Raw genomic sequence first — 12,941 nt, forward strand, 5'->3', positions numbered from 1 at the left:
CGTGCTACTGCCCGTGTGTGTGAACACACACACACATGTTCCATCAATGTGAGGAATCCTTAAATTTGCACTAGTTCTCCACACTTCCTGGAATCAATTCACAACTCTAGAGATTCCAAATCTGGCCTTTATTTCAATTTTTAAGGAAAACTCACCAATATTCATGTTCCTATGTACACATAGATGACTACAATTTTAAAGCATCAGAATTACTTGGATGCTGTTTGGTATGTTGAAATTGTGGCAAGGAATCCCAGAACCATATTTGTGTCTGGTTTTCAGCCTTGGTGAGAGAATCGTGGAGAAAGCTAAAAGTCATAATAGTCTTGTCCCAAAGCTTAGAGGTAGCTATTCTGCTGGTGGCAAGAGTCCTTCTGGAGATTCCGGCTCTCCAGGGGCCTTTAGCTATTTCACTTTCTAAAGAAAGGAAGAGTACCTCTCTCTCTCTTACTGTCTCTCTCTCTCTCTCTCTCTCTCTCTCTCTCTCTCTCTGTCTATCTTTCTATCTATCTATTGTGCAGTTTTATTAGCCTCAAAACTTGCGCGGGGAGAAAATAATTTGCGCTGGTCCTAACGGCTGAAGCTGATAGATAATTTCAAGGTGTATGTGTTTGTAACCCAGATTTGCTACATATTTAACATGTACTACATGGCGCTTTACACGTGAACACAGCAGATGCAATCTTGGGCTCCAAGGCAAAGATTACACCAGGCCTTGCAGCCTCCCAAGGTACAGAGCTGTACAAAATGCAGCCTCATAATTATCTAGACACATTTGAGAAGTTCTTTATAATTTGAAAATTGCTTTGACTTTTAAAAAGAAATTTGATGAGCAATTACTCTATAATAATAGATTTTTAAACTTATTATTAAGAAAAAAATAACGAGAGAAGTGTTCGAACAAATTACCTTTAAGAGAATCTAGCTTTATTTCCTCTGGCCACTGACTTATCCCGAAGTAAGGAGTAAATGAAAATACAACTTGTTGTGTTAATTAGCCATAGAAATCATATTTATTATTTGTAAAGGAGCCATGGAAATAAGCACTGGCCTGTAGGCCAGGGAATTGAAAGAAACTAGGAAGCAGGCCTAGCAAGAATCCGACTTATGTGCTTAATGCAAACAGAATATTTCTCTTCTCATCCAGTCTCTATCCCTAATGGAGAAGAATTGATATTTTCTCCTATTCCTTCTGTTTATTTATTAAAAATCAACTTAATTTTTAAAGACCAGCTCCAGGAAGCTTTTCTGACTTTTGACTTATGTTTACCTTTCCATCTTCTAATTCCAAGGTCTCCTAGGCCAGGAAGCATGTGTGTGTGTGTATGTCTGTATATATGTGTATATATACATCTTTAGGGCTCAAGAGGCCCTTGGGGATCACAGGGCAATGCAATCATCTCTCTGGGCCCTGACTGTCTCACCTGGAAAGCAGGTTGGCTGGGGAGGGAGCAGAAATGGGCCCTGGAAGTTCCCGCAGAACATGGGTGTGGAGCAGAGCTTGACTCAGCAGGCCGGATGCAAGATCTTCGCATCTTCGAGTTCTTATGGGATCCAGTCCCAAACGCTTCCCTCTGGGGTTTCTAGCACCTTGGTGCCCTTGAAGGTATAAAGGCAGTCATGTGTTTTTTCCTTAGTGAAGAAATCAACTTAAGAGTTGATCATCATAATGTTCACGGTTTTTTTAAAGAAATGAAGGAGAGAGAAAGAAAACAGAAAAAGATAACACATCAATTCATGATATGGCAGTGACAGCTGAGACGTTGGAAACAATTATCTATCAATCAAATGAGCCTCAATTTAAAATTTGTCCAAACAAATATTTACCAGGTATGATGAATCTCGGTGCTTCTGAAGGAATATTAGTCTCCTAAATGAACAGATCTCAAATATTACTTTGTCTATGAGGAGATGACTTTTTTAACTCCATTTTAAGCATGCCCTTAACAAGCTATGATGGTTATTCTGCCCACCAGAGAATGTTTCCTAGAGCAGGAAACAACCTTACCTCGTCCCTGGAAGTGGAAGCCCAGAGTGACCAAGGACCAACGCGCTGCCTCTCCACTGAGTGCCCATGTCACAGTACGAGTCTGCCCTAAATCCTAGCTGGCAGGAGAAAATGATGTCATGAAGTCATAGGGGCTTTCCATTTGAGGATGGAACCCCTGACTCTCAGCCATGTGGGTCCTTTGTAGCTGGTGTAGAACCTTCTTGTGCAGAGGTAGCGGGCTCTGGAGGTCCCACCACCTCAGCTCCCAGCCCCAGACCTGCCGCCTGCCAGCCATGCGACATTGGGCCCGTGACTTTACTATCTTTGTGCCTCAGTTTCCTCACTTGTAAAATTGAAATGATAATAATAGCACCTGCCTCCTAAGAATATTGTAAGGATTAAATATATTCCACGATATTTTCTATGTGTCAACAAAGCTTGGCATATAGGAAATGAATTGCTATGTCACAGCAGAGTCCGAGTTAATGTACATCCATTGAATTGAGTAATACTGTATTGAACCATGATATGCAGTTTTTCTTAATAGTAGGATGCTTTCTCTGCCCACTTTTTCTCTTTTCTAATGTTTTCTGCACAAAACAAGTTTGTTCTCCCCTTCTGGGCCTACCTGGATCTCTTACTTCCTCCCTTTGTCTGTGTCTCTCTCTTCCTGAACCTGTCTCTGTCTCTTTAGACATCCTCCTTACAGCTTGATCTGCCTCATTTGTATTCATTCATTAGCATGTGCTTTGCATGCTCCTCCCTTAACAAGGCAGAAAGCAGTCCCCTCGGTGCTGGGGAGGTCACTAGGGCAGGAGCTGGGGGAATTGAGGGGTGCAGGGAGGTGTTTAGTCTTCTCCAAGTCACTCAGGAGGAAACTGAGACTTTGAAGGTTCAGGCAGGTCCTGTTAGCTTCTCAACAAGTTCGAGAACTCAACATTGCCCAAAGGGGTGGACGAAAAACTCTCATTGAAGGGGCTGATGCTTCTGCCCCTCCATCAAACTCTGGGGTAGCGGGTGCTGGGGTGGAGGGTGAGTATGGCAGGATCAGATTCTTGGCTACCTGAGTATCCGAGGTTTGCTCTTTTTGGGTCTCTCCTCTTAGTTTCTCTGGCTCTTATTACAGTTTTCTCTCTTCTCCACCATTATCTATACTTGTCAAATTCATTCACACTCCAGTGAAAAGAGCTAATCCAGTTTAATGCGATCTCTCCCTGAGGCATTTGTGTTGTAACAAAGTGTAAAAGATTGCCTCTAGATTGTAGGACAAGCTGACAAACTAGCAGAACGTCAGTCATATTTACAGAACGTCCATCATATTTGGCTCGTAGATGTTTTTGGTTCCACGGCATGACACCAAAAAACAAACTGATGTCAAAAATTAGTAGAATTCCCATAAATGTCTGGATGTCTGACCTGCCTTGAAGAACCTCGGCCTGCCTTTCTTCATCTTCTTTCTCACCGCTTGTCTGTAAACTCTTGGGTGTAGACCCTCTTGTGTAAGAAGTGTTCACTTTCAAATGTCTGCCATCTAAGCCCAAAGTAACTAAGGCTCTCCACCAACTTAGATATTGGGGATCTCTAAAAAGAAGTAGGCTGGCCCAGAATGATCCATAGGTATGGTGTAAATATGTTTGGACTTTTTTTTTTTTTTGAGGAAGATTAGCCCTGAGCTAACATCTGCCGCCAATCCTTCTCTTTTTGCTGAGGAAGACTTGCCCTGAGCTAACATCTGTGCCCATCTTCCTCTACTTGCTATGTGGGATGCCTGCCACAGCATGGCTTGCCAAGCAGTGCCCTGTCTGCACGTGGGATCTGAACCAGCGAACCCCGGGCCGGAACGTGCAAACTTAACTGCTGCACCACCGGGCCAGCCCAGTATGTTTGGACTTTTTGTTTTCTATTTTTGTGTTTATTATAAAATGTGCATTTTTGTATATTGTTTAATGTAAATATGGATAAGTAAACATACCTATATTGGGACACAGTTTCAAACGTGTGTGACTGATGGTGTGTATGAGCAAATGTGGAGACCCTTGTTACTACACTATGGTGTACTTTGGAACAGTTGTTAAAAGGCAAATGCATGCAAAACACATGTTAATTCATGAATAACAAATGAGCCAGATGGAGCTGTACCAAGGATGCCAGGAGATAGATAGCTGAAGGAAACAGACACAAGTACCAGGAGAGGGAGAGCAAGGAGAAAGAAAGAAAAAAGGGGCCAGCCCAGTGCTATAGTGGTTAAGTTCGTCGTGCACTCTGCTTTGGCGGCTGGGGTTCACTGGTTTGGATCCTGGGTGCAGACCTACGCATCACTCATCAAGCCACGCTGTGGCGGCATCCCACACAGAGGAACTAGAAGGACTTACAACTAGGATATACAACTATGTACTGGGGCTTTGGAAAGAAAAAAAAAAAATAGAAAGAAAGAAGAAAAGCCACGGGTGCTGGTAAATATGAGCCTTAAAAGCTCCACTCTATAACCGATTCTCTGAGCTACGGCGAAAGTACCACATGGGAGAGCAAAGTCCCTTCCTGGAACACATACAGAAGTCTTGATACATCAACGTAGAGCTGGGAAGGAGCTTGGAAGACATCTGTTCCTCCAGGTCATTTTATGTGGTGGGAAGTCAGTCCTGGAGAACTGAAGCAATTTGCCTGGGGTCATGAGCAAGATTTCTTTGCTGATAAACATGGTCATTTCAGGTTTCTGGGAAGTGACCAGTTATCACTGCATCTAGAAAAAAATGATGCAGTTCTTAAAGCTGACCAATAGGAAATGTGCTCTTTATTAGGAATCATGAAGTGGACCTTTTATTAGGAATCCATTCTCACTATTTCTAAAGAAATAAAACCAGTTTCCCGCTCTTCTGCATGGCGAATCCAGGCCATCTCCCATCTGGTCAATTGTCTTCAGGAAAGAAATGTTGAATAGGGTGAAATTCAAGGAAGGGCTTGTGGCACAATGGATAAGGACAAGGGTTTGGGGGCCAAAGGAACCTGGGGTCAAATTCCACCTGTTACTCAGGGTGTGAACTCAGTTTAAGAAGTCAATATTCCCATCTATAAAATGGAGATAAGTATAGTACTTACCACCTCAGGCTCTTGGCAAGATGAAATGAGGTGTTATAGGTAAAGTATATAGCACAGTGTCCAGCATATAAAGAGACCCAATAATTGGTAGATATCATCACATGCAAATTGGTTTCATAATGTCAGCTCTCAGCTGTCCACGGGGGCTCACATGCTGGGAATTGGTGGCCGCTGAAGCTTCACACAGGATGTCTTCTTTGATTTTTGACATTCTAGAGTCACCCTTCTTCGTTGCCAGGAGTAATTTACTCAAGGCACCCCAAGTCTTTTTACACGTGAGTGAAATGACAGTTTGACAAGACAGGTAGTTGAGGTCCAGGAAAAGTCCCGTCCGCTGCAAACAGGACTAATGACAGGAACTAACTGAGCAGGGCTGGTGCTCACGAACGTGCCCAAGCCCAGGAGAGAGGCTACCGACCTTGAATTATCTGTCAATTTCATCAGGAAAGAAGTCTGGCTTTCTTGTGGGAAGAGAAACCGGATGTTCCATGCAACAAACCCTATGTGCTTAGTTTTGGCCAGAGCAGCTAGCCTTTGGTTTAGAGAACTTTTTTCAAGGAATTTACTTGAGTTTTGGGGTAGAAAGACGTCTTGCCTTCTTTTTTTTCCTGTCCTATCTTTTCTCCAATTTCTCTTCCTCTGTCCCCCAGGCAGTTTGTTAGGACAGGCAAGGGCTCCCATGTGGCCCTGAGCCCCAGAACAAGGACCAGAGTGCCCCGTCTAAAACATCAGCCCCCTCCTGCTTTAGGAGCTCCTTCCTCCTTTGGGCGCCTCCATCCCCCTGCAGGGGCCGGCTGGAAGCACCATCTTGCAGCACTGGTGACCTCCTCCACGCTCTGGCTCAGATCCAGACACTGAGAAGCGACTTTCTCTGCCCTTTATATGAAGAGTCATCCCCGAGGTTTCGCTGTCCCCCTCCCCCTCCAGGCTGGCTTTCCGTGGACTTTTTCTGTGCAAAGAACTGAGCCCAAAGGCCAGTGGTAAGGGTGTCTGGTTGGGGAGGGCACTTCATCTCCCAGTTCAAATGCCCCCCCAGGGAAAGGGTCACTACCGGGATAGGGTCCCAGCTCAAAAGTCAATCCTGGGACTGGTGTGCTCCTGCAACCTGGGGCCACCGTGTGCTTTCCCAGACACTGGGCTTCCTTCCCTCTGCCTTTCTGGGAAGGGCTCCGGCTCCTTTTCCTTTTCCTTAGCTGGCTCCCTTTATCAGTCTGGAATAGGAATTTCTAAAACCCCATTAACTAGTAATCACTCAGGGCCAGTGAGGGCGCCTCCACCACCCCAGGAATATCCAATTAGCAAATCATGATCGGGCCCTCCAGTGAAAGAAGTCAGACCCATTATCTGTGATGTCCCCAATTAGAGTGTTTATTCATGAAAGACTGCACTGAGCTGACCGGCGAGGGCCTCCTTCCTTCCCCAAACCCGGCCAGATTAAGCATCTCTTCCTACCCCCACCCCCGCCTCGCCAGCCCCCCAGGCCTCCCCCATAGTCTGCCCAAATCACGAGGACTTGTGCTAGCAGCAGGATGGAAGAGTCAAATTCTTCAGGCTTGGTCATGCCTGACTTGAGTTCCATGTTTTGTGTTCCTTTTGGGGGGTGGAAAAATAAATGAGTTGAGCCCCGAGCGTGGCTGTGATTTAGTTAGTATTTATCAATCTCACTTTAGCAGTAAATCTGGCATTTATCAGACACTGAGAATGCCCCAGGTACTGGGGTCTCACCCCTTCCTCTTCCTGCTTTCTCTCCTCGCTTGCAATCAGTTATGTTTTAACTGCATAAAAACCTGGAACAAAAATTCATCTGCTTTTCGAGCTAAAATGGTCCTTAGTGGCTCGGCGCTTCAGCACCTCTTCTGTTCCATTTAACAAACGAGGAAACACAATATTATTAGGTTTGGTTGTTTTATAAACCTCTCCATTTTTATACAGCCAAGAATATAATTCCGCTTTTAAAATGCCCAAATAAATATAACGATCCTGAAACAAAAAAATAAAAACAAAAACCAACCAAAGCAGTATTGGCCAGGAAGATGATCTTAGCAAAAGGCTCCTCATTCTGGGAAAACTGAATAAAGGAAAAAGAGATTCGGATGCATGCACAAGAACAGCAGTTACATTCTCTCCCAGCTCCGAAAGCATGTTGACGCAGGCCGTTTTAGCATTGGACATAGGATGAATTTCCCTCCAATATCAGAGCTCAGAAGTCAAACCTTTTCCTCACTAGACGGGAAATTATATTCCTCACTGGTTTCCCGCTCAGACGGTTGCTTAGGGGAATCAGGGAGCATTGCTCCAGACCAAAACTTGTGTCAGGCTGCTGCAAAAACACAATCTGTCTGTTTATATTTCTAGAGCCAAACACGGTGTTTTCTGTAATTCTGATTAGCATCTACTTGGCCCCTTCCCTGAAGTATCCTCCGTGGAAATGTTCCAGATAGAAATCTGCAAGCTCCCGCCGTCAGCCGTGTACTGGAGCCGGCCCCACCAGCTCGAGAGCTGATTGTCAAAATGGTAGGGATTTTGCAAACTGGTTTTTACACATAACCGTTATCAAAATGTAAATTATATACACTTACAATTAAATGAATCCTATTAAAAACAAAGGTAATAATACTCAAAACTTACCACTTCTTAATGATTTTAGTACTTCTCACTGGTTATATACAAAGTCAAACCTTGAAGTTATTTACATCTGTTTTTTCTGTATGGAGGGAATGCTATAGGGTGGTGCGCAATTGAGCATCTCTTCCCACCTCCTCGTCTTGAAATCAGCCATTAGGGGGAATAATTTCACCGTGGAAATCAGAAACTCTACAAGTCAGGGTCCCCCCCCCCACCCCCACTTCCAGAGGTAGTCGTTAAACATTTACCAGAGATCACTGGATACAGTACCGTCTGTCTAATTGAGTCTGCAACCTGAAGTTCCACGTGTGAAATTCACACGCCGACCCCTCCCTCACTGGCACTGTTGGGCAAATGTTGGGTCTACATCAGTGAATTTTATACGCAGCTGAACAGAGTCCATTCAGTATCAACTCCTTTATTATTGTACTTTTGCCTATTTTTAGTGGGCGTTTTTCTAAATTACATCACATAATCTGCTGCCTCTCAAACAGAAATTCTGGCAATATTTCAACATTTCCTTGAGATTGAAGTGTGAGTCAACCATCACTTCTTGCTCTGTTGTAATGCTATCCTCGGGGGGCATAAAGGTATGTATTCATTTCTATGACACTGAATGACCTAGACAGCTACCAGACTTTAGTTATTCCTTCTGCTGTGATTGTTTTTCACAATAGTCTTCTGGATGAGTGCAAAGATGTCAGCTGTCACTCATGTTTTTAATGACACTAGTACATGGATACACGTTCACGGTAAATGATTCAAACAATACGTTGATTAAAAGAGAAAGTCTTTCTCAAAGTATTTTCTATTCCCTGCCCAGAAATACCCCTATCACATTTTTATGTTTCCTTCATGATCTTTTAGTATGCATCTAACGTATATACGTCACGATGTGTAAGTCAATATGTTATGTATACATGACTTTTACCTAAATGGGAATCACAGTCGCATATTATTTTGCAGATTTTATTCTGCTTGATAACTGACCTCTGGACAAGTGAGATTTTTCACTTATAGCTTAAATTTTTTCCACGTTAGTATGTAGATCTCTATCATTCTTCATAACATCTGCAGGATCTCACAGCTCGTCCCTATTGATGGGCATTTAAGCTGTTTCCATTTTTTTTTGTTCATTTGTTACAAATGAAGCAACATATAATATCTTTGTTCATGTATCTTTGTATACCTGCATATGTATTTTTGTTGGATAGCTTTCAAGAACTCAAGTTTCTAAGTCATGGGGTAGTTTTCGTTTCTCGCTCCTTTCATTTCTCCTCATAATCTCTGTATCAATGAACTTTGTTAATATTATGCCTATGAGGAAATAGGCTCTGGATAAAGCTCGATATGCCTAAATAATTACTGGTAATAATGAGGCATATGGACTTTAGTAGATATTTGAGGCTGCTCAACAGCTACCCTCTGGACAAGTGGGCCAAGATAGAAAATTTTTGTTGGAAGGTTAGTGAGGCGTGCACTCAGTGCTGGTCCACACGCTCAGGATCTTACTCTTACAGCACGTTCCCGCTTTCTTCCAAGCACCGGTCTCTGCTTCTCCAGGCCTGGGGGCTGTCTCCAATATCTCAGAAAGCCATTGTGCCTGAGAGTTAGGCCCCAAGTTAACAGCCCCCGGAAGCAGCAATCAAACAGTGACTGGAGATGGCAGGTAAATACCCAGCTCCATCACAACTGAGGTGGAATCAGTCTAAGGCCTGCGCTTCACATAATTTCTCAGTTTCCCATGGGGATGAGCCTCATTTGCCCACAGTGGTAGCCAGCTTTTTGAGACACAATCTGTTGGTCATCTTCCCCTCCCTAGCTCACTTCCCCACTCCACTACCTGGCTTTTCTGCACCTCTCCGATAAATTACCTGCACTTGAACCCTAGTCTCTGAGTTATTTCTTGGGGGATCCCAAACTAAGACAGCTTGTCATCTCAGTATGGTGGTCCTGGCAGACTCAACCCCAGGAAGGAGATGTTGCTAAGCAAAGATAATGCTTCACCTCACTTGCTGCAAGGGACAAGTACCCTCTCTATGAACTAATCAAGTTACACCTGGCTGCTTTTGTACAGAACTTTGGGACCCATGACTTGACTGGCAGGGTGTGCTGATTGGGATAAAAATGCATTGCATTTTAATAGACATTCTCCCATGGAGAAAATACAAACAGCTTCACACTGTCTTTCTGCCTAATGCACTTGATGCAGAAAGCCCACATTTGCTTGAGACCACTGGGCCTACACTTGGAAGTTAAAGGACTTGGGCGAAACTGAATGAGCTCCACCTAAGAACATGAGGCCTTGGGGCTTCATTGACCAGGAAGCCGAAATCCAGGCAGGGCTTCCTCATAAGGCGATGTTCCCCTGTCTGAGGCTGAGGCCTGGCACAGAGAAGCCCAGCACATCATCCCTGGGCCAAGGTCAAAATGCCCCAGGCTGTCCGCTGGACGTTTCAGGGAGGACTTGGGAGTTGTTTTCAGACTCATCAGAGAAGTCTGCAGCTTCTTTGAGCCAACAAAGCCTTAGGTTAAAGCTGCCCCTTTCCCACTCCAGAGCTGGGGCCGGCTGGTGCTGACTGTCAACTTCTCTATCATTGAACCTGGAACTCCTTCTCTCATGAACATCCACTCATTCCTCCTGCTTTAAATGGCACATATATGTCCCTGAAAAATGGACCCCAATTTACTAGTAACAATAATAGCAAAACTTTATTAAACACAATGCCAAGCCACGTTTTATGATTCATATGCATTATCCCATTGAGTCAGAATAGCACTCGGGTAAAATGGATAAGATGATAATTATCACCACCCGGATGAGGAAACTGAGGCAAAGTGAGATTTAGTAGTTGGCCCAAGGCCACATAGGTCATCAGTGGCCTAACTGGGATTTTGTCCCAGGATGTCAAACTTCAGAGCCCATGCTCTTAACCTCTCTCAGTGCCTGAAATTTGGGATCAGACCATTATTGTTTTGAAAGCTTATTTAATTGTGTTTCTTTGAGCAAAGCATTTAAAGTCTCTGAGCTTGAATTTCTCCAATGAAGGCGATGACACTTACCTCATGGGGATGTAAGAATTGTGGGGGTAGTAAACGTACCAGGCGACAGAGCAAGTACCCTATAAGATGTAGTGATGATTATTATTATTAAGATTAATGTTGTTGTCTCATATTTCACCTACAGACAGGCACTCCATACTCCATTTGTATTGAATTGCTTGCTCCTCCCTGAACACGCCGGGCCATTTCTCAGTCTTCTATCTGCCTGCAGTGCCCTTTTCTTTCTTCTCTTTCTGGGGATCTCCTGCCAATCCTTTGAGGCCCAGCATAAATTTCACCCCCTCTGGGAAACCTTTGCAAATTCCCTTTGAGTCCTTTCCTTCTCAGGGATTCCATGGAGCAGGAGAGTGGCGTGCTGGTTAATAGCTTAAAGGTCTTGAGATACACCTTCATCTTCAAGGAGTGACTCCGCCTCTTCAGAGATATGTGATGTGGAACAAGTTCCTTTCCATGAAAAATGAGAGAAGTTGTGGCACCTATCTCATGGGATCGTAGCGAGGCTTAAATGAGGGTAAGTATGTAAAAAACTTAGCATGGGGTTGGGGACATAGTCAGTGCTCAATAAATCTTATTTATATTATTTTAGCATCATGGACATATCTGATGTCTCATTTAACACTTGGTATGATTATTATTATGACTATGATTATTTTACAGTGGGGTCTTTATCTCCACTAGAGCACAAACTTCTTCAAGATAGGACTAGTGTCTATTCCATCTTTTGATTTTTGTACTTACCGTAATACCTGGCATATAGTAGTCAATGTGATGTTGGATGGGTAGACAGATGAGTGGGTGGATGGGTGGATGGTTAAATGGATGGTTGGATAATTGCTGCCTGGCTAGGGGGATGGATCAAGGGGCTGGGCCATCTCTGCTAACAGATACATTGATTGTCACATCAGGAGAAGGACAACAAGAAGGGTCAAGAAGGCTTTCAAACTCTTTAGTATAAAGCGAGATGACAAAGGAGAAAGAAACAAAGCAAAACCAACAACCAAGAAGGCTAGTGGTTCCATTTTTATCCACATTGGGTGAAGTGTTGACTTAAATTGCCTCCAAGACCACTTTTACTTCCAAACATTTGCCTTTACCTTTCCCAATCTCCAATGTATAAAGTTACCCAAGTGTCACTCAAAGACCCCCTTGCCTATACTGTGAACTAGCTGGTTTGTCATCTGAACATCAGGAATGTCTCAGACAAGTCTGGCTGTCCTGAGGCTTGTATCTAGGTAAGGGAAAGACAAAGGAAGATCTGGGCTTGGAACTTTCTTCCTGATTCTTCCTGGTGGGGAGGCTCCAGGTTGCCAATCGAGTAGTTTTACAAACAAGACTACAGCTTGCTGTGGTGTGAGCTCACTTGATCTGTAGGGGTCTTACTTCTTGATCTTTCTCCTTGAAGGCTCTGCATGGTTTCTTAGTCATCAAACTTAGCCATCAGGCTGTGTCTAAGTTCTCAGTGGGGCCTGGATCCCTGGTACTTAGATTCAGTGGAGTGAACGCTTCAGAATTCACTCAGGTGAGAATGACCTCCATCCCCATCTCATGTGCACACTATGCCATCAATGATCCTTTCCTCTTTTGTGAGCTGTTAAGCACAAGGAAAAGAACCCACACATACAGATGGTCCCTTGCATGTGAGTTGCCACTCTCCAAAGACACCATCTTCCCTACCAACAAAGGTTTTCACCTTTTTCTAGAGCAATCATAGTGAGAATCAACTGTAGGAACTTTGCTTCGGATCAATTAACCAAGCGTGTATTCAGTTCCAGCTGGGCTTATTTATTGAGCTTCAGTACTTTGGTAGGACACAGAAGAAGGGAGGCTAGACTTTGTGCTGACCCGAAACAAGCACTCAGTTAACCCTTACAGGAAAAGAGGGAAGAAGAAGGAACAGGAGGAAGAGAAAGTGGAGGAAGAGGAGGAGAAGGAGGAGGAAGAAAGAAGATTCTTGTTCTCCAAGATCTTACACTCTAACTGGTTGGCAAGACCAATGCCCCTGGAATGATCTAAGAACTGAAGATAGTAACGGGTTGCTCTATCAGGTGACTCAGAGGAGAGGTCTATTCAAGCATTGCAAAAGGAGATCCCAGGATCAGCTAGAGAGACTGAGAGAGGCTCCTTGGGAAGGAGAATCTCATCCTTTTCCAAATCTCTTTTTCTATAG

Source organism: Equus przewalskii, chromosome 3 (genome assembly GCF_037783145.1).
Source record: "Equus przewalskii isolate Varuska chromosome 3, EquPr2, whole genome shotgun sequence".
Taxonomy (NCBI): Eukaryota; Metazoa; Chordata; class Mammalia; order Perissodactyla; family Equidae; genus Equus; species Equus przewalskii.